The 22,124-nt window shown below is 49.9% G+C and overlaps 1 non-coding gene across 1 annotated transcript; it reads left to right on the top strand.

Moving 5' to 3' along the window:
* Window positions 1–722: 722 nt before the first annotated feature.
* LOC139078339 (U11 spliceosomal RNA) lies at window positions 723–855 on the top strand. Its single transcript, XR_011531277.1, has one exon. It is a non-coding gene; the product is annotated as a U11 spliceosomal RNA (small nuclear RNA).
* The last annotated feature ends 21,269 nt before the right edge of the window (window positions 856–22,124 follow it).

Raw genomic sequence — 22,124 nt, 5'->3', positions numbered from 1 at the left:
TATAAAGAACTCCTATAAATTAATAGGAAAAATGCTCTCAAGCCAATAGGAAAATTGACAAGACATAGAAGGGGAAATGAGAGAAACAAATGGAAAATATGTTTAACTTTCTGAGTAATACAGGAAACGTCAGTGAAAACAACAATAAGATATCGTTTCCACACATTCAGATGGACAAAATGTGGCTTCAACAGCACCTTGCTGAAAAGCCATGAGCAAAGGGCAGCTTCACGCTGAACCAAGGTCGGGGAGGGGAGTCAGGGACCCCAGCAGCTGCGGATCTTGGGGGAGCCTCTGGGAGTGTGGCTGCGCCCTGCTTCCTGTCGCCATCTCTGCCCGTGTAGATGGTTTCTGCACACTTTCTCTCCCTGTGTCTGCAGGCATCATTCAGTCCTCTGAGCCCCACGGAAACTCCCACGCAGAACACAATGAGCCGTTGCACACGGCTTTGAAGATGGATGTTCAGCCACAGGGGAAAACACCCCTAGTAGCCTGTTAAAGGAAGAGGGGTTCAAAGCATTACAAGATCTACAATAAGACCCAAATGTTTAAGAAACGTCGGGGCAAAGAGCGAACACGCAGAACCTGCACCCTGAGGAGGCCTGTGCTCACTCATGGGTTTTACTTGTACTTTTCTCTTTTCCTGGTTTCATGGCTTACTTCAAAAACTTCGGTCTTCATAATGAACAGTGCAATTTTGGTGGTTAAAAATAATTTTTTTAAAAAAGAGCTTCTGTTATGTGTGGCACACGTGGGGCAGCTCAATTGCTCTTCCTGCGGAATCAACATCAAGAGGTTTGGGAAGCATAAGTTTTGGTACTTGGGCAGCTGGTGCTCATTGATCCCAGCAACTCTACAAAAAAAAATGTTTTTAAATCTATGTACCAATTAAATACTCTTCTCTTGAATATATTTTATATATATATAATATTTATATATTAGTAAATATATTTTATATATATATATATATATATATAATTTTCCTATCTGGACTCTGCGCTAAGCACTTTGCCTGCGTGACCTCAAGGCCACTTCCCTTCCCGGGTGGGAAGACTGAGGCTGACAGGTCAGCACTGGATAATTTGCCAGGATTAGGAGCCGCACCTGGCTGACCCCGACACCCTTGCCCTCCGCCATGCTTGACCAAAGACCCAGCAGAAACCCCGGAACCTCAGTCTCCAGGAGATGCACGAAAAAAATCGGTCTCCTGGCTGCCCCTGCCCACCACTCTGCACCTCGGAGCACAAGTGTTCCCCGTGTGCCTGAGGATGAAAGCTCAGGGGTGCAATGGGTGGCCGATACGACTCCTCTCAGGGTGGAATGCTCCCAGTGCCTCCTGTTTCCCCTGAGAGAACATCTCAGGGGAAGGACTCTGCTACACTGTCGGCAGAAGAGGCTGCACCCGTGACAACGATGAATGGAGACTGTAATGTTAACCAAGCATTTGCTACGCGTCTATCAGATGCTCTGCGTGCATCACCTCCCAAGAGGCAGGTGGTCTGAGACCAGGCCTGGCGAGGCCTCTGTCTTAGTCTCTTGAGGCTGTTGTAACAAAGGACCACAAACTGTGCGGCTTCAAACAACAGAACTCTATTCACTCACGGAGGCCAGCAGTCTGAAATGACGGCGTCGGCAGGACTGGTTCCTTCTGGGGTCTCCGAGGGAGAATCTTTCCTTGCTGCTCCCGCAGCTGCCAGCAGTTCCAGGTGTCCCTGGCTTGTAGCTGCATCACTCCAACACCTGCCTCCATCTGCACAGGGCCTTTTTCCCTCTGTGTGTCCCTCTCTGTTATTAGGACTGGTGTCATTGGACTTGGGGCGCGGCCAGATGATCCAGGATGATCTCATTTCGAGATCCTTGACTTAATGACCTCTGCAAAAACCCTCTTCCCAAATGAGGTTGCAGTCATGGGTTCCTGGTGCACACGTCTTCTGGAGGGACGGCCATTCACCTCACTGCAGCCTCTTACTAGTATTTAGTGACAATAAGCATGTTATTTAACCCCTCTCAGCATTGATTCTTTATCTGGAAAATGTGAATAATACTTCCTGGGTTATTCTGAGAATTAGTTCAGATTATATATATGTATATATGCTGCTCAACACAGTGGCTGCCTGGCACATAGTAAGTCTAAAATAAACGCACATTATTAGAGTCGTCATCATCACCATGTTCGTCATCATCAATCCAGCAATGCTGGCATCTTCCCAAATTGATGGAGACAGGCAGTGGAGTTCAGAGAGGCTGAGCCATCCGCCCAGGGTTCATATTGAACAATGTCAGGTCAGTCACCAGCCTCTTGGAGTCCACGGCTGTCCAAGGTCCTCAGCCTGGGCCATGCTGCCTCCACACCCACCTGCCCAGCCAGCTGCTCTGGTCCACAGTCTGGTGAGCAGCACGGCGGGCGCCCGGAGCCCCACTTTACAAAGAGGGAAAGGGCAGCTTGGAACAGGTTAAGTCCCACCTGCAGCCCAGCTAGGGGAGGAGCCGCAGAGCTGTGTGGATTCACACCAGCCCACCCACAGCAGGTGACAGACACTCAGGATGCTCGGGGACAGACCCACAGCAGGTGACAGACACTCAGGATGCTCAGGGACAGACCCACAGCAGGTGACAGACACTCAGGATGCTCAGGGACAGACCCACAGCAGGTGACAGACACTCAGGATGCTCGGGGACAGACCCACAGCAGGTGACAGACACTCAGGATGCTCGGGGACAGACCCACAGCAGGTGACAGACACTCAGGATGCTCGGGGACAGACCCACAGCAGGTGACAGACACTCAGGATGCTCGGGGACAGACCCACAGCAGGTGACAGACACTCAGGATGCTCAGGGACAGACCCACAGCAGGTGACAGACACTCAGGATGCTCGGGGACAGACCCACAGCAGGTGACAGACACTCAGGATGCTCGGGGACAGACCCACAGCAGGTGACAGACACTCAGGATGCTCGGGGACAGACCCACAGCAGGTGACAGACACTCAGGATGCTCGGGGACAGACCCACAGCAGGTGACAGACACTCAGGATGCTCAGGGACAGACCCACAGCAGGTGACAGACACTCAGGATGCTCAGGGACAGACCCACAGCAGGTGACAGACACTCAGGATGCTCGGGGACAGACCCAGGCAACACAAGGCCTCCTCAACCCCAGAGGCCCCCCCAGGCCGGCTCAGAGGCCAAACGCCAAGCGCCCTTTGCTATCCACCTGACCTGCGTATTGTCTCCTCATTACCATGTCGCCAGCCTGAGGAGGGGCCCAGAGCGAGCCCCCACAGTCCATCCTTAGCTGGAACCTCTCCATCCAGCATGGTCACTTATGTCTACGGCTCCCCGTCTGCTGTGACTATGAGAAAGGGAGCTTCCAGGCCACTCCTGCAAACCTCAGCTGTGTCAGACAAATGCCACAGGCCCCCTGCCGGGCCACCGTCACACTCACTGCCTCAGGTGCGTGTCCATACACAGGCCCACGCAGCCCGCCTTTACATGCTCTCTGGCCCGGTCCTTTCATACACACAGGACCAAACCTGAAACGTCCCCACTTGGACGCAACAGATCTCGGCACCCAGACCCCACACCTTCGAGCCACCCGCCCGGCCTCCTCACCCGCCTGCCTCATGACCCGCTTAATCAGGAGGACGTTCCGAGATGCGGGAACACCAAGCACATTTTATTCCTTCCTCCAGCAACTTTCTTCCTCCTTATTTGAGACCAAAACACAGAAAACTGAAGGATAATAGAACTTTGGACACAAAGTGGCCAGAGTGCTACTTAACTTACTTTGACGACAGTAAGAGATGACGAAGACGGAAGTGTCACAGTCACGTGCGGACTGGGGATCTGTGGTTGATCTGTGATTGCCTCCAGCACAGTGTCCAGCTGTCTCAGCTGCCTGGCTGGTGACCATCCCCCAAGGATCACCTGCTGCAATATGTGGCTTTGACAGGCTTTGCTCCCCAGGTCCCAGGTCAGATCCGCCTCCCCATCCAGGCAAGTTCTCAGCCTGAGTTAGCTTCCCCGTCCCTCCCATAGTCTCGCTGCGCATAAGACTGAAGTGAGGCATGGACAAGAGCACGTTGTAAAGTGCTTTGTGCAGTGCCTGGCACAGAATAGATGCTCCATAATCCTTTGCTGCAATCATTAGCAGAGGCAGCACTTTCTGAGATCTGGGGGCAACCACTGTGTCAGGTCATGGCGCTGGGACTGCAGGAGCTCATTTCTGGTCGAGCCCAAACCCCATTGCAATCATACCTTCTCTAGCACTCCACTCAATTCAGCGAGGGTATCCTGGGTGCCCACTCCTCCCCGCACTGTGCTAGTGAGTATCAGGGGAAGGGCCCCACCCTCAAGGAGGAGACAGAGCAACAGAGGTGGCAGCTGCGTCGGGGCCGGAGATGTGGGCTCAAATCCCAGGGCACATTCCACCAGTGCGGCTGTCTTGGCCGAGTTCCTGAAGCCTCTCTGGACTTCGGTTTCCCCATCTGTAAACAGCAAGTGATAACAACTCTTATCTTGTTAGGGAGGGTCTGATGAAACAACACTTTCAAAGCCCTTTAAACAGTGTTTGGCCAGGAAGTAAGCATTTAATAGATGCTGGTGATCATTACCATGGGCAATGCACAAAGAAAGGAGGGGCAGGGAAACCTAGATGGGGGACATCAGGGGTGCCGTTAGTCAAGGAGAGTTCTGGGGAAAGGCAGGATGGAGGAGCTGGCATTCTGGGGTGCAGCCCCCTGGGAAGATGGGAAGGCACAGCGTGTCTGGGCACTGCTGGTACCCCATGACTCATGGTGAGGTCCATAATATCTTGGAGATTGTAATGTAAGGAGAATAGGGAGATGTTTTTGGGGAGAGAGCAGGTCTCAAACCCAAGCTGTGGTTTTCCTTGGGGTTTCAGGGAGAAGGAGCCCCAGGATCTGCTCTCTCTGGGATTCTCTAGGCATGAGATTTCCTGGAGGAAAAATCCACCCCTGTCTGGAGTCTGTTTCTCCAGAATAAAACCATTCCAAGGCTGCTGGGACTGGTGGTTTATCTTCTCCAAAGATAACGCAAACTTGAGCTCTGCTGTAGCATTTGCAAAATCTGCGTATGACCCAGAAAACAACTCGGCATTACATTCCAGCCTTACCAGATGGAAACCAGGCTGAGAGGGCGAACGTTCTGGCCTTGCAGCCAGGAAGTGACAGGACAGAGCTTCTCTATGATCCATGATTCCGGGCCTGGCAGCATCCAAGGCTCAGGGCCCGGGGTTGGCGAGTCCGACACCCTTGGATCCCAACCCCAGTTCCATCCGTGGCAGACGCAGCAGTGGTGAGTCACGGAATTTCTATGAGCCTCCATTTCCTGGTCTACAAAGGTGGATAATAGTGAGAGTGCCTACCTCATGGGCTTGTTTTGAGTATTAAACACATATGAGACAGCACGTTGCCCAGCACAGAGTAGGTGGCCAACAAGTCGGAGCTGCTGTGATCCTAACAGTAATCAGGGTAATAACAGTGTCTGCTATGATTACTGAGCTTCTCCTTCTACAACAGATCCCAAGTCCAGGCTCCTTCTCTCCACTGACATCAGCCCAGTCTGGGCCACCATTACCACCAGGCTCTCAGACATCTCCACACGGCCCCTCACTGCCACTCTGCTCCCTCTAATACGGTCTCAACAGAGCAGCAAGAGGAAGGAGCCTGTAACACACATCAGATTCCTTCCTCCCTTCCTTAGAAGTTACCAATCCGGCCAGCCCTGTGGCCTAGTGGTTAAGTTCTGTGTGCTCCGCTTCAGTGGCCCGGGTTTGGGTCCTAGGCGCAGACCTACACCACTAGTCAAGCCATGCTGTGGCAGAGACCCACATACAAAATAGAGAATCCTGGGCACAGATGTCAGCTCAAGGCAAATCCTCTTCAGTTAAAAAAAAAGGCAATTGACTGGGGCCGGCCCGGTGGCATAGTAGTTAAGTTCACATGCTCTGTTTTGGGGTTCACCAGTTCTGATCCTGGGTGAGGACCTATGCACTGCTTATCAAGCCATGCTGTGGCAGATGTCCTACATATAAAATAGAGGAGGATAGGCACAGATGTTAGCTCAGGGTCTATCTATCTCAGCAAAAAGAGGAGGATTGGTGGCAGATGTTAGCTCAGGGCTAATCTTCCTCAAAAAAAAAAAAAAAAAAATCCTGCAATGATCTGCCATTGGCTTTCCAAAATGCCTCCCTCTAGCTTCACAGGCCCTGATCTGGCCCCTGCACACACTCCTTCCAGACAACGAAGCTTCAGCCATAGTCAACTTCTTCTGCTCCCCGTGGGAAAATAATAGCCCCTATCCTGCCTCAGGGCCTTTGCATGGGTTGCTCTCTCTACTTGGCATGTGCTCCCATGGCTCCACCATCTTGGAACTGTTGCCTCCTCCTCACCCTTTTGCTTTCTTGGAGAAGCATTCTCCATAACAACCACCTCCACAGCATCCTGCCTCAGAAGCCCTTTCTATTTCACCCATTGCACTGAGCAACGAAATTATTCTGTTTATTTAGGCATTCACTTTTATACTGTCCATTTCTCCCATTAGACTGGAAGCTCCATGAGGGAGAGAACCACGTCTGTGTTCTATTGTCTCTGCAGTTTCTAGCACCACGAATGTCTTTGTTATTAAAAGGGAGGGGAGGGATGAAGGGAGGGCCGTGCAGCATTTGGGAAGCTGCGGCGCAGGCACGGGGAGATGTGATTCGCAGGCCACAGCTTGACTGTGCAAAGGGAATTGTGGTTTGGCTGCAATAACTGCACTCAGCTCTCACCTCAACCCCCAGTCTTCCTAGAGGAGGCCACTTATTCTACCACCTATGGATCTATTCAGTTTAGTCTACCAATTTTTCAGTCAAATGTGGGTACTTATTTTTATCTCACTCACTATCCAGTTCAAACGTTGGTCCTGTTTGCAATAGTCTCCCATGGCTTCCCCTTCCCCCTTCCCTTTCCTTCTCCCTGTGTAGGGGCACAGGGGCAGGGCGGCAGATTTTGGTCTTGGTCCACTGGCACCTGCCCGTCAGGTTCCTGCCGGCTCCCGCAGGTGCTAGACCTCATCTCTCCGGCTGCTGGGTGTTGCTCAGCCCGGCCTTTGCTCCAGACACCTGTGGGCCCTGCCATGGCCTCCCTCCTTGCCAGCCCCAAGGAGGTCCTGGTCCACGCCCTGTCAGCCTTTTTACTGCCCACCCCACCTGCAAGGCTTAGAGAAAGTCTAGAATGTTCCTTAAGCTGTACATTGGCTCTGGGGAACTGGAGCCCTCCTCAGGTTCTGTGGGACCACACCAGCCCCCCGAGGTCCTAGTGTTCCACGCCAGAAGCAGGAAAGCAGCCCCCACTTTCCAGAATCCCCTCCACTGTCCTGCGCACGTGCCCAGCCCCACTCTCCTCCCCTGCACCTGACTCCCACGGTTTACTGCTCCTCTAGTCAGGGACAGGTGCCGTGTTAAGGACGCCTCCCTGCTCAGGGCCTCTGTGTTAGAGCTTTTGCAAAGCACAAATCCTTTGCTTGGGTTTTCCTCACTGTACTGTACAAAAGCTAGCTTTTACAAATCAAAAAGTGCTGTTTTATCCTACTGCCTTCCTGTGGCTCACAAATCTCAAAGAAGACACTGCCGGTCAGTTCTCCAAAGGGCTCACTCTAGTTTCTCCTCACTCATCAATTCTTCCTCTTGTTCCACACCCTCACCCACACATGGCATTTTGTGTCCTTCGTGGTGGCCGTGCTGGTGGGCAGGTCATAGAACGGTGGTGGGGGTTTACGAGCAGTTCCCAGGTGACGCACGTGGTCGAGCACCTTTGCTCCAGGTTTATCCGACAATTGGACATCTTCTTTTGTGACATCCCTGTTCAAAACTTTTGCCCATTTTTCAGTGGGGTGGCCAGGCATTTCTTATTAATTTGCAGAAGTATCTGCTTGGCAACATTTCCTAAAACTGAGCACGTGCATACCCTATGACCCTATGACCCATTCACTCCACTCCTGGGAATATACCCAACAGAAATGCACACACATATTCAACAAAAGTCATGTACAAAATGTTCACAGCAGCGCAAGTTATGATGCCAAACCTGGAGACTCCCCAAAGGCCCATGGCCAATAGAATGGATAAGAAATTGCTGTGTATTCACATAATGGGATCCACCCAATGAGGAGCATGAATGACTGCAAGTACACATAACGACATGAATGAGTTCCACAAACATAATGTCGAGTGAGAGAAGCCAGGCGCAAAAACAATACACACTATATGACTCCATTATATCAAGTTCAACAAACCAGGGGGATTAATCCATGCTGTCTGACGTCACGACGGCGGTTAAGTTGGAGTTGGGGAGGGGGTGTGGGCACTACCTGCTCCTGTTCCAAATCTGCTGCTTGACTTGGGTGCTGCTTACATTCACGCGGGTCACTCACTTTATGAGAATTCACTGAGCTGTGGACTTCTGATCTGTGCACTTTTCTGTGAGTTATACTTCAAGGAAAATTTAAAAATCACACAGCTGAGTAAAGACGTTGTTCTGGGCTGTCCGAGGACTCTTTCAGAAGGAAGATACACGTTGGCTTATAAGATGGAGAGCAGGGGCCACTGGGAGTAAGTAGGAGCTGCGAGAGATGGAAATGCGTGGGTGTGACATACTCTGACCCACCTCCTCTATATGTGTCACCAAAGTATCTCAACTACAGCAAGGTTGTCAACCAGGGGAATTTTGCCCTCTCCCTCCAGGGACCTTTGGTGATGTCTGAGGACATTTTTGGTCGTCACAGTCGGAGAAGCTGCTGGCGTCTGGTGAGTAGAGGCCAGGGATGCCGCTCCCCTACAGCCCACCAGGAACCATCCTGCCCTCGCTCCCCTGATGGGAAACTGGCAGGACCCTGGTGCCCAAGGTCCCCAGACCCGGGAGTAGCAAAAACCACATGGGAGCCAGGGCTCGTGATTCCTGGGCCCTGATCTTCCTGCTGCACTGGCTTGTCAGCCTGCACTCAATTTTCATATTCAAGATGTCCAAGTGACCAGCTTTAAAATTCCCCACCCACCCCTGCCCCTGGGGAAATCCCACGCAGTTTTAGAAATCAGACAGTAAGAACATTTTCAGGAGCAGAGAAATGCCATTTTCCTTGTTATTGCTTTAGTTTTTATAGAGAACTTGGGAGGAAAATATTATCAGCCAGAAAACATCACAAGAAACTTGCAGTGTTAATGCACCGGGCTAGGCTGACACTGGCTGAATAAAATGCTCAAGAAGTGGAACGTTTCATGGGAGGTGTACACAGGGCCTGAGTCATTTTTCTTCCTCATCTGGCCATGTTTGCCAGAGGCAGGACGGGGGACACCTTTCTTTGAAGCTATTCATCTTCTTTCACCTGGAAGATCATGTTTTGTAGCTGTGAAGCCTAAACACACCATTACAAAGTTTCAACAAGAAGCTTTCTGGAAATACTCATAGTATTGATTAATTTGTACATTCAAATAGAGTGGAGCCTCCAATATGGAATATTTTTATCCAGGCAGTCATTGCAGATGGATTCATACACCAGCCAGGCGTGTCTTGGGTTGTAAAGGAGTTCCCACTTGTTTTCCCCAGACCTCTGCCTTCTCAGCTCAAAATGCTGGCATATAAACGCATGCAGAATCCAGCCACTATTACAATTCATCCCATGCAAACTCTGGCCTCAGCCCCTCCTCTCTGCCAGGCAGCGTGCTGGGTGCTGGGGGCTGGAAGGAGGACAGCGAGAGACGAAGAAGTAATGGGTAGGGACCCAGGCTCTCTGCCCCCAACAGCCTGAAAGACCCAGGAGAAAGAAAGCACCACCTGACAGAAGGTTCCCAGGAACACAGTGAGGAGCATGTCACAAGGCAGCAACGTCAAGCAATCCCGGAAGACCTCGTTTCTCTAGAGTTGATCTGCCTTGTTTTGGAGGCACTCAGCATCCATCACACACCACTCCATCCTTCGCAACTGTGGCTTAATTTCTTCTGGGGGACTTGCCCCTCTCCTGATGCGCTCACCTCTGTAAACCAAAGTGCCCATCGGGCCCTGGGTGATGGGGGAGACACACGACCCAAGTTAGACCAGAGAGACTCTCTCCTGCACATTGGAAACGGGGCAGCCTATCTAAAGAACAACTTGAACTTAGTTATTCATTCACCGAATATTCACTGACCATTGCTCTGTGTCAAACCTATTCCAGGTGCCGAGGACGCCCTCAGGAACCCAAAACTCCCATGGGGGAGGCAGGCGACACACAAACAAACAAAATGACACTCCACGGGCCGTCAGGTAGCAACAGGTGGAGTGAACAAGAGCAGTAACAGAGCGGCAGCACAAGGAGGGCCCTGAACTCACGGGGCAGCATCGCAGAAGGCGAGTCAGAGAACCTCCTGCAGAGGGCGCTGGAGCCTGGCTCTGCTCCCCGGTTCTGCCTCTTCTCTTCCTGTTGAGGCTCACAGGTGGTTCCAGACCCCCTGGGTCAGGGCAGCAAATTCTGCCAGAGCAGGGCCAGACGGTAAACAGTCGCAGCTTTGAGTGCACGCGCCTCCCTGAACTCTGCCCTCGCGCTGCTGTAGGCACCCATCAGTGAGTGGGCGTGGCTCTGTGACAACAATGTTTTATGTACAAAGCAGCTGGCAGGCGGCCCCTGCCCTCAATCTCTGCATCTGTGCTGATGACTGTCCTTTTCTGAGTCCGTCCTCCAACCACAGCTCCTGCGAATTTAGCGTAGACCCTGCTATTCTTCAGATAAAGTATTTTCCTGCCTAACTTGGAGAGCTGCTTTCTCTTGCTTGCAACCGAGTGAACCTAATGGATCTAGAAGGTATTTCTCAAGTGAAGACAAGTAGGCATTACCCCTGAGTTATTTTACAGACAGCATAAGTCAAGAAGGATTGATGGTGTTGTCAAGTCCCACCACCACATTTTACAGGTTGTAAAACTGGGGCTCAGAGAGGGAAAAAAACCTGCCGCAGGCCACTCAGCAAATATGAAACAACCAGGGCTAGAAGTCAAGTCTATCACTTTCCTAGTTCAGTGCCCATATCTTAGGTCCCTTTCAGCTAGAAATAACAGAAAATGTAACCAACACTAGTAAAAAAGGATTGGTTTTTACCTACAGTACAAGAAGTCTGAGAATGTGGCTGCTGGCATCCTTTCTGAGGTCTAGTGATGTCAGGGCTGAGGTCTCCTCAATTTCCCTCGGCCAGCCTTCATGAGTGCAAAATGGCTACCACAGCTCCAGCCATCATATAGATGTTCAAGGCAAGAGGGAGAAGGAAAGCGAAGCATCTAAATAAGTCTTTTCTCTCCCAAAAGCCAAAGTTTTCCAGCAACCTCCCAAAACATTTGTGCTTATATATGGCCACTCTTAAATGCTTAGAATTATGAAAAAGAGACTATTTCACTTTCCAGCCTCTGAAGTGGAGACAGAAAAGGGAGAAGGGGTGAGGAATGGATGTTAGATTAGCCAAATGGAAGCTCCAGCCTCAGTCTTCTTTCCGGTACTCAAGTCAGTTTGACAAACATCAAATTATGTTCTGCTACCTGCCAGGGTGGCTGCTGATGCAAAACCGCCGTCTGCTGGTCCTTCTCCGTAGAGCAGGGATCCCGAGATCCAGGGCGTCACGTGATTCACTCAGAGACCTTTGTAAAAAACGCTTTCCCCGACTCCACTCGAAAACCACGGGATCGGAATTCTGGAATCAGGGCCCAGGAATCTGTGTCTAATAAACTCTTCTGTTATAAACGTAAAGTTGTTGGAGCTGGCCCTCTGCTCCCATTCCCCAACCCCCTATTTCCTGCTAGGGGCCTTTTTGTGACCCATGTGGATCCTTCTGGAAATAGTCGGTGCATATATAAGCGTGTGCCTGCGTATCTCTCCAGCATTTTTCACAAGTAGGAGCCACCTATACACTGCACAGCCCTTTGCTTTGTCACGTAATTAAGTATCTTGGCCATTGTTCCTCATTAGCACACAGAGAGCTACGTCCACCTTGTTCGCGGCTGCATAGTAGAGTCTGTACCTTGTCAGAGTCCCCGAGCAAGTGCGAGAATCAGCCAGGTGGGAACGGCGGGCTGCCTGGCACTGCCAGTGGCACTGAACACACTCTAATATAACAACAAGGTCAGCTGTGTGGACACATGCCGGGCACGGTGCTGAGCAGGGGACACAGCTTCGCTCTTGTGACCCTCTCCATACCCCCCGAAGGTAGGATTATGATCCAACCCCATTTTACAGATTAGGATATGGTGGCACAGAGAGATTAAGTCACTTACCCATTGTCACACAGCAGCACTGGCACAGACGGGATTTGGACTCAGAATCACACCTTCACCTTGGTCAGCATGGTGTGCAGCCCCACCCAGCAGTCCCACGGAATGGCAAATTACCCCGAGCCCTTGAAGCAAGACCAGGGCCTGGTCACCTGGGACCTAGCCCACCCTTTCTACTCCAAGATTGACCGCATCTGGGTGAGCTGTGAAGCAGAAAAACGAGCGAGGCAACAACAGAGCCAGGATGCAGCTCCATCCTTCTCTCCCTGCACCATCCACTCCACTCCCCCCCCCCGCCATGAGCAGCTACCAAATTTGGAGACGATGGTCCAGTTCTTGGTACCTACGTGGGAAATCAGCGGAGGCTTCCGCATGGGTGCCCGGGGTGGGAATTCACGCAACAGCGATCCCTCAAAACAGACTAGAAAGACACACTCGCTTTCCCTTCCAGCCTGTGACCTTCCGAGGGGCGGGGATGACATGATACTCACCTCCCCATACACCCCAGGGTCCAGTGCATGGTGCTCAATAAATTATGTGATATTGATTTAATTTCTGAAGAAGATATTACCCCCTCAAATGCACCTAAAAAGCATGGCTGCAATGATGGAGTTAAATTTGTCATCGCTTCTTTCTGAAATTGCATTTGGTCTACTCTGCACTATGCCAGGCACGGGGACAGATGAAAAGCATATGGTCTTGTTTTCAAAGAACTTTCTCTCCTATGAGAAAGACAGATGTGCACAGCATTCAGTATATGGAAAGGCAGAATGTGGTAAATACCAGAGCAAACACACAGAGGGGGTGGGCAAGCACAGATCTGAGCATTGCCCGCTGCTGTGACTACTTCACAAGCGCCTGTCCCCGTGCTGGACTCTGGGACCTGAGTACCTGGCCCCAATCAGAGGAAGCTGGCTGCCAATGACTCGCTGAGGGAATGAGTGACAGTGACTGTTGGGTGGTTGCCAAAACCACTTTCATGTTGCATTTCAGGAGGAAGATGGAGCCTGTTTGTGTCTGTAGAATGGGGATAGTGTACGTGCCTTCCTTGTGGAGCTGTCGTGAGGATTAAATGGCAACCATAGAAACTCTGTAACAAACGGGGTGGAGATAGCAAGTGATCTATCAAGATCAGCCACGCCCACATCCACAGTGCGTCCTACACTCTGGACACAGGAGAGCTGATGCTTGGACCAGTGGATCAAAGTTTCTCCACCCGTCTACGGTGCATCCGGCTCTCAAACCCATGTCATCTGGGGTCCAGCCCACTCCTGTCTCCACAGCACCACACTGCGTCAGCACCCCATCTCACTGGACCCCTGAGACCAGGACGAGGCAAGGTACCAGTTCTCATTGTCCAAGACATGGAGACTTGCAGATGTGCAGGAGAACTCACCGCAGAGTCGCACGTAGTAGGTGTTTGTAAACATGTGTGAACTGAAACAAAGCTAACTTCAGAGTTTAGCTGAAAGTTCACTTCTTTTCCGTAACCGAATTCCTGTTCTCTTTTCATTTTAGTTACTTTCCCCTTACTCTCTGAGCCAGGTAAAAGACTCCATTTACATAGTTAAATAAGAACTCTATTTAATCATGCTACCCTTGCTGATTTTAAAGGCAGATATAAAGGATGTAGATTTCCAAAGTGCTAACACTCATTTTTGAATATCGATTATGTGCCAGGCACTGAGAATACGCAATTTCTAAAATCTCTGCTCTCAGGGACTCACAGTGAAGTACAAGGAAGGAAGGGGGACAGTCTGCATGGACTTTTTAAGTACAGTGAAGGAGGGCCATGACGTAGAGATGCACTGGGTTAGCAGCCACCGGGGCACCCAGTGCTTGGTGAGGCCAGCTAGAGCCCCAAAGGAGGGACTTGGCAGAGTCTTGAAGGGCAACTAAGAGTTTGCAAGGTGATCCAAAAGGGGGAAAAGCATTCCAGGAAATGAGAAACATTTGCAAAACTCACTCACTAAAACACACAGCATGTTCAGGTGACCACAAGCAGCCAGAGAGAGACATGGGTAGACTCGCCCCACCCCCCTCACTATGTCCATGCTGCTGGCAGGCATTACTAATCAATCACAGCCTGGGCCCCAGGGAGCTCTGATCCAGCCTGGGAGTCCTTCTCCAGCTGGGCTCCAGGCAGCCTCCACCACCAGAGCAGAAACAAGAGAGAAGAGGAAGCAAGGGCCACACTGTGCAGACAGGGCAAGGGGGACGCCACTGCTGCTGCTTAAGCAGAAGAGCATCCAGCTTCTGTCACCACTCTGGACTCTCTGATGTCAGTGGAGAGAACGGATTAGGGAGCAGGGAGGGTAGGAGGGGTGGAGGGGAGGCAGGGCAGACAGAGCGGCTCCTGTGAGCGGCCGTCAGGGAAGGGCCCCTGCAGGGATGGAGAGCCTTCACGGGTAGAAAGGGAAAGATTTGGGGTGACTGAAGATGGGGGAGGCTCAGACAAGAAAGCCCTTCACAAGACAGTGAACTTGGAGGGAGAGAGGGTTATAGCCTGCATCCCCTGGCCTCGATCCCAGCCTGAGAGGCACAGCAGCCCGGCCAAGGCTGGGGACAAATGCTCCGGCATCCAGCAGGCCTGGGTGCAAACGCAGACCTGCAGATTCCTGGCAGCACGGCTTTGGGTGGGATCGGTGTTCTGTGAGAGCACAGGCTCCAGAGTCGGGGGGCCTGGTTCCAACCCAGGCCCAGCTGCGAGATCTTGTCTAGGCTGTCCAAGTCCCCAGCGTGGTGTGCAGATGGAGCCATTGCTGTGCAAGTAAATGAGAAAGCCCACGTGAGCACTGAGGGCTGCCCCAGGCTGCATGGCACGTGAACAGTGAGGGATGGCCGCATCATGGTTCCCACCCTGTTCATTCCTCTGGCTTTGTCCCCAGGCTGCCTCCGCGTCCTGCTACCTGTGTACCTCCCCCCTCTCTCATTCCTTCCTGCTTTGCTGATTTCCTGCCTCCCAAACCCAGACTTCACTTCCGGCTGAGATTCAGCACTGATAGCAGTCCTTGGACAGAACGCCACTTCACTCCTGATCTCCTGCCACACTGGGGCCCCACCTCCAGACCTCCACCCCCTGACACCTGCCCAGGGTTCTCCGGTGGGGCTGGGCCCCTCTGCCTAGCCCAGGTTCCCTGCAGCTCACGTTCTAGCATGATACTTTTAGATCCAGGCTGCAAATTTCCACCTTTGCCATCTATTCCCTTGCATTGAATGGAGGTCTGGTCATAGCTGTACCCCAGACACATGTGCGCCTCAGCACCTCTCAGGCACCAGAAATTGTTCCAACACCCAGCTAGCCCACCCCCACCCTTTAAAATCTAAAGTCAGATTTTCTTATGATTTTTGTTCAAGACACGCAGAAATATCAAGCATCACTTTCCACGATACCCAGAGAATTCACTTTGCTTGTGTGTACATTAAGGCTCCAGTAACAACAAAAAACCCTCTATTTCAGTGGAATGAGCAATTCGCACAAAGAAATATGCTAACATGTTGACAACGCCAATGAAGCAAAGCTCTCCACCGATGTACACAGAGCCGTACTCTGGTCCGCACAGACAAGAAGAGCCTCAAAGACAGGAAAAGTTGCGTTCGCCCATGTAGAGACACTGGGAAAAACGGCAGTGTGTTTGGGAGCGAGTTCTCTGGCTGGGTTTTATTACTCCTAAATTATTCAGAATCTTGCCTGGGATTCATCAAGGTCACCGCATCCCTGAACCTTCTGTGCTGAGAGGAACTTGCGGGTGCATTTCATTTCTAAAGGGATGCATGAAATAAAAATCTAACTGCAAGCATCATCTGCTGATCCCTCGCTGGCTGTCTTCTCTCGAGTCCTTGGCAGATGAAGCCTGGCTCGTCAGCTCTGAATCCTGAACCTGAGACCAGGCCTGGTGGTTGTTTAGGCTGGAAGAGAGGGCCACTCGAGGCACAAGTAGTCCACTGTGCGTGCGCTGATGGTCTTTGCTTTGCGTTTGCTGCTTACATTGACATCCCACCCCAAGCATGTTCTGAGCTGTTCCCAGTCCAGGCAGCCTGACTGTTCACAGCTCCTGCCTACTTTACTTCCCTGATTTCTGCCTGGGAGAAGAGGCATTCCGGTTTATTACCAACGTGGACCTGTCACTGAGCACACTGGACGAGACACACCCAGAAGCCAGGGAGGAGGTTCTGACAGGCAGAGGCTCTCCTCCTCCAGGACACTCCGCCCGTCTCCCGAAGACTGCGCCCAGACTCCCAGAATCCCTGGGCAGGAACCCTGGCACTTAAGCACCAGTGTGCCCAGGACCACAGAGAGAAATACATCTGGAAAACTTCATTCTGCAAAATTACCAGATAGTCTCCATTTGTTCCCTTTGGATCAAGAAGGTCTTTTCTTTCTTCTTTTCTTTTTTAAAGAAAAAGAGAATGAAAAGAAAAATACGAAGCTGAAACCTAAATTATTTCTTCTCTCCTGAAATACACTCACTGGATGCACATTGTTGGAAATTCTCAAAGACTTATTTTCAAAGGATGAAATTCTAAAGATTTCAAAAAAGATGGTCAAATATAATCTTTTCTTTTTTCCTTCTGAAGAATAGTCGATCACAAAGTTATCTCAGTTTTACAGCCAGGAAGGTAAGGAAACGTAGATCCGGGCTGTCTCGGCATAAACATTACAGACGCTGCAGTCCGCTGGTGCATGCCGCTTAATTTCTTTTTGTTTTATAATTACGTTTCCCCCCGGGCGGGCGGGACAGGAGGGCGAGGCAACAGCGCCATCTGTAGGAGAAACTTCGCAGCCCGGGCAGTCCAGCCCGGAAGTCAGGGCGGGAGGCTCGGGCGCATCCCACGCGCCGCCCTGGAGAGCAGGTGCAGGACCCCGTGTTCTGAAGAGTCACCGGCGACCATGACGTCGGAGGGACACAGCGAGATCTATCAGATTCCCAACTGCCTATTTCTTTTGATCTAGCAATTACTCCAATTCTAGGGGTTTACCCTGTATAAATATTAGCTCGTGTGCAGAGATAAAAGTCCAAGGGATATTCTGCAGTATCCGTTTCGCAGTGAAATATAAAAGCAATCTAAACACTTATTAATAGGGGCTGTTTAAATAAATGAAGGCCCTCCGTGGCAAGAAGCCTACGCCAACTTTACAAAGAACAAGGCAGCCTCACAAGGAAGGAAGCAGACAGGTTTCCATAGCAAAATGTCAAATCACAAAAGCCATTTGCCAACATTAGGTGGAATGCGGCCTTTTTGTAAAGATCTCTGTTCATGTAAAGCGTAACCCTTAAAACTGAACTGTTAGCATATATTCATGAAGTTTCTGGAAGAATATGTTCCTAACAGTGACTATCTTGGGAGGAGGGGACCGTGAGGCGTTTTCCTTTCCTCTTTGCACCCTTCTGTATTATGTGAATTGTGCTGCAAACATGTGCTAATTTTAGATTTATTGTCCATGTTGCTTGAGGACCTACCCAAGCAATCCTCAGAGTACCTCTGGAAGGCAAACTTTCGGAGTCCCTGCTCACTGAAAACGTCTTCGCTTTGCCCTCACCGCTGAATGCCGTTCGGCTGTGAGATTCTAGCTGCAGACCGGCCCTCCCGGGAACCGTGCTGAATTTCCTGCGCGGTCTCCTGGCGTCGGATCCTGGCATGAGAAATCCAATGCCAGTCTGAATTTTCTCCTTAGCAAGAAGCACTGTGTTTCTTTCTGGGAGTTCTCAGGTTTTCTGCTCATCCTGGGTTTTCTGGAATTTCAGCACATGTGGGGGGGGGGGGGTCTTTACTCGTTCTTCCTGCTCCCTCTCCTTTCACAGTGACGACTCACGTCTTTTTGCAACTCTGGGAAATTTCCACAGACTTTTTTTATTTCTTTGGTTCTCTCCATTCCCTCTTTTCTCTCCTTCCAGAATTCTTTAAGTACACATCAAACCGGTGGGCTCGGCCTCCTCGTGTCTTAACTTTTCTCTCATCTATTTTATACGTTTTTTCTACATTCCAGAAGGATCCCTCAAGCTTTAGCCACGTCCAGGCATCTCTTCGGCCCATGTGCTGAGCTTCCTATTTCCGGAACTAACCAAGGCTCCCACTTCTCAGGCTGCAGTGGAGGCATCATGTCGCAGACGCCACATCTCCCAGAAAGTCTCCAGGCATTTGCTTGGATCCATTGTCTTTTCACTTTGCTGTGTGACCCCGCTTTCATTAGGGTTTAGTTCTTCTACTTGTTGCCTTGGAGTCACAGGTGTTGATTCTCCTCGAGTGTTTGCCGATGTCTGACTGTTTGTTAATCTCTCTGTGCAAATCCCTGGTCCCTGTCTGCCCCTTACTGACGCCTGGCTCCTGTGCTGTGGGAGAGGGGCAGGCTGCTGTGACAGGTGGAAGGATCTGGTTTCGGGGATGTGGGCTGCCAGTCCCTCCCCAGGTCCCTGACTCCCCGGCCTTGAGACCCCGCCCCTCACCTGCTGCTTTGGCCTCAGGTCAAGCTACTCCTACTTACACTGGAAGAGCCCCTCCCCTCATTCATCCATTAAGACTGTCATGAATCCCGGAGCCTTCGGTCCCACCCTCTGCATCCGGGGTCTTTAACTGGAAATCCGGGCTCCTTTGACCCTTTCCGCTCCCTTCCTCTTTTTTGGCTCCAGTTTTCCTTCTCTGAAAGGTTGATTCTGTCTGCTTTCTACCTTTCAAGTCTTTCTGGTCCTCTGCTATCACTTAACCCAGTTTGGATGTGTTTCGTTTGTCCTTTACTATCTTTTCTGTCTTTCCATATGATAATGAGACGAGATTTGACATCTAAGAAAAAACGACGTCCCTGTGGTCATATAGCTTCCCAACACAGGGAAGGAGAGAAAATATGCAAAGTCGTCATCACCGGCTTCACCATGGGGAGTCCGCGGCCAGCATCCCCAAGTGGGGCTAAAGGGCATGGATGGCCCATTCCACGGAATTACTCAGCTTAATTCTGCTTCTTGGCTTTATTGAATTTGGGGAAATAAGTTACTCTCAATAAATACAAATGATAAATGTCAGTTCGTAACATCTTATTTTATATCGAATTTGGCAATAACTCTTCACTTGTCAAAAGAAACATATACTCAAAACGAACCAATTAATCTTTTTTTTTTCTCTTCCCCTCCTTCAGCAATAAAGTATAGTAAAGAACGTCTGGATCCTAAGTTTATAAAACCTTGCTGAATAAACAAAGTATTTAAAAACCTAAGGTTTTTCTTTTTTATCACAACCCAAGGTATTCTTCATGTTAAACACACAGCTCGGTTTGGTTACTATCCTATTGAATTCCTCATGGGAAGTCTTTCAGATTTCTTATTAAATTCCTCTTTCATATTTGGTGTTCTTCAAACAACATGAAAGAAATTCATAGAAGGAAAACCTTCTAAAGAAAGCATTCATTTCAGTGGCTATTTTTCCTGGGTGATAGCTTAGGAAGGAACATCCTGACCAGGCCTCCATCTTTAGCATCCTTGAGTGTGGGGCAGACATCAGCTGTGGAGGTGGTAAAGAAGACATTGACGCCATCTGCTCTTTTTCTGGAAATTTGTGCATAATCATGGGAGTGCCCCGGGCAATGATCTTGGCAAGTCATTAAAAATACAAGGTGAACGGTCCACACAGCCCTTAGAAGGGCTATTTAGAAATAGATACAGAAAAACTGTAACTTCTTTGAAAGCAACCTGAATGTCCAGTCAAAATGCCGGTCCCGCCATGCCCTTCACACCTTCGCTATCAAGGCTGGAAAGAAGGCCTTGCTGAGGGCTCAGGCACAGATGGCAGTTCAGTCTCCCTGTTTCCACTCTTGGTCCTCCCAAGGCCATCCCCCACTGAACAAGCACAGAGTCCCTCTCAAAATATGAACCAGATCCCGGCACACCCAGCCCCAAACCCGATGACAGCTTCCCATCATCCATAAGACAAAACCCAAAGTTCTCAAGTGGCTGCCAGGGCCCTGCGTGACCTGGCCTCTGCTCCCCTCCAGCCCACCCGCTATCTTGTCCCCACGGAGCTGCAGCCACACTGGCCTTCCTGATGCCCCGCGCACATCCTCCCGGGATCCCCTCCACGCGTTCCCACTCGCTGCTCCTCCAGCTTGCAGCCCCTTTTCCCCAGCCTTACCCAGCATGCCTTCTTGGCCCCACAGGGGTCTCTGCTCACGTGTCACCCCTGCAGGGGCCCTCCCCCACCCCCACAGCAATAAGAGCAGCTCCCATCACCTCTCCAGCTCCCTTTCCTTCTGCTTTCCTCAAGGGACTTTCTCACTCTGATGTCATTTACTCATTGCTTGGGGTCTGTTGTCACCCACGGTAGAATATAAGTTCATGAGAACAAGGACCGCATTTGCTCTTGGCCGCAGACCCCGTGTCTAGAACCCTGCTGACACTTAGGAGGGGCCCCACGACCATTAGTGAACAAATGAAGGAACACGTCTGGTATCTCAATGGAATGACAAGGGAGTCTCCCTCATCACTGATAGGCACCTTCAATTTCCAAATGATTCATTTGGCACAAAAACATGGCAAAAATATTCCTCAAAAAAATTAAACACAGAATTACCGCATGATCCAGCAGTTCTACTCGCAGGTACACACCCCAAGGACCTGAAAGCAGGGCTCAGACAGACACCTGGGCACCACTGTCCATGCTGCCTCGTTCACAACAGTCCGACGCTGGAAACAGCCCAATGGCCGTCAGTAGATGAATGGATGCTACAAATATGGTGTATACTTTCACTGGAGTATTGCGCAGCCTAGAAAAGAACACAATTCCAATATACGCTACCAAATGCATGAATCTTAAAGACATTATGCTAAGTAAAGTAAGCCAGTCACCAAAAGACAATATTGTCTGATTCCTCTTATTTGAGGTCCCTAGAGCAGCCAAATTTATAGACAGAAAGCAGAATGGTGGCTGCCAGGGGCTGGCGAGGGAGGGGATGGGAGCAACTGTTTAAAGGTTATAGAACCTCTGTTTGGGATGATGAACAAATTCTGGAAATGGATAGTGGTTATGATTGCACACTATTGTGAATATACTTAATACAATAATGTACTTTATATATATATATCAATACATGTCTATGTTTGTGTATGTCTGTGTATATATATATGTATAGCAGTTATTCTATTTGCCTTGATTTTATGAAATTAGGTGAATTTATATTGATTCTTATTATATGAATCAGCACTAGTAAGAGTCTTTTACCATCTGTTTAACTTAAAATCTTAAAATTCCTGACAACATTCTTTATTGGTTTTATAAAAATGAGCTCTGAGAATTATGTACGTAAGCCAGTGACGCCTGATTTATTATGCAAGCAAAAGAAAATACGTCAGATGCCCAATTCTTATTTTTCTCAATGTCATTTGTGAATATTACTCAAAGATTTTACCATAGATTACTTCTGTTTCCTCAAGGTAAAAAATAAAATCACTTCTACAAATGTTTTTCAAAATTGGGAGCACTTTAACAAATAGCTCTCAAATATAGCACCTTCTAACATGTCATTAAATATTCTCCTTTGAATATAATTTAGACCTTTTCAGTTACATCAGGAAATTCTCTAATATATTTCCATAAATTATAATAAATAATGTCCTTTTAAACTTCTCGGGGTTTCAGCTAATGTGTGAAGTGAGTAATTCAAGTCCGGCTCTTTCTTCTCGCTGGGGTCCCGGTTCTCCACACAGTCACGTTCACTGGGGACAGAAGCCCATTTCACCGGAGTCTTTTAAAGGATTTCACACCTGCGTGCGTTAGTGGTCATTGTGGGTGGAAAGGAGGTGGGAGAGGAAGGTTTGAAAGCCTGATTGAATGCTGCTCTGGGTCCAGGTCAC

This window comes from Equus przewalskii, chromosome 21 (genome assembly GCF_037783145.1).
Source record: "Equus przewalskii isolate Varuska chromosome 21, EquPr2, whole genome shotgun sequence".
NCBI lineage: Eukaryota > Metazoa > Chordata > Mammalia > Perissodactyla > Equidae > Equus > Equus przewalskii.
Note: the sequence above shows the minus strand (reverse complement) of the source record. Positions and strands in the feature narration are given on the sequence as shown.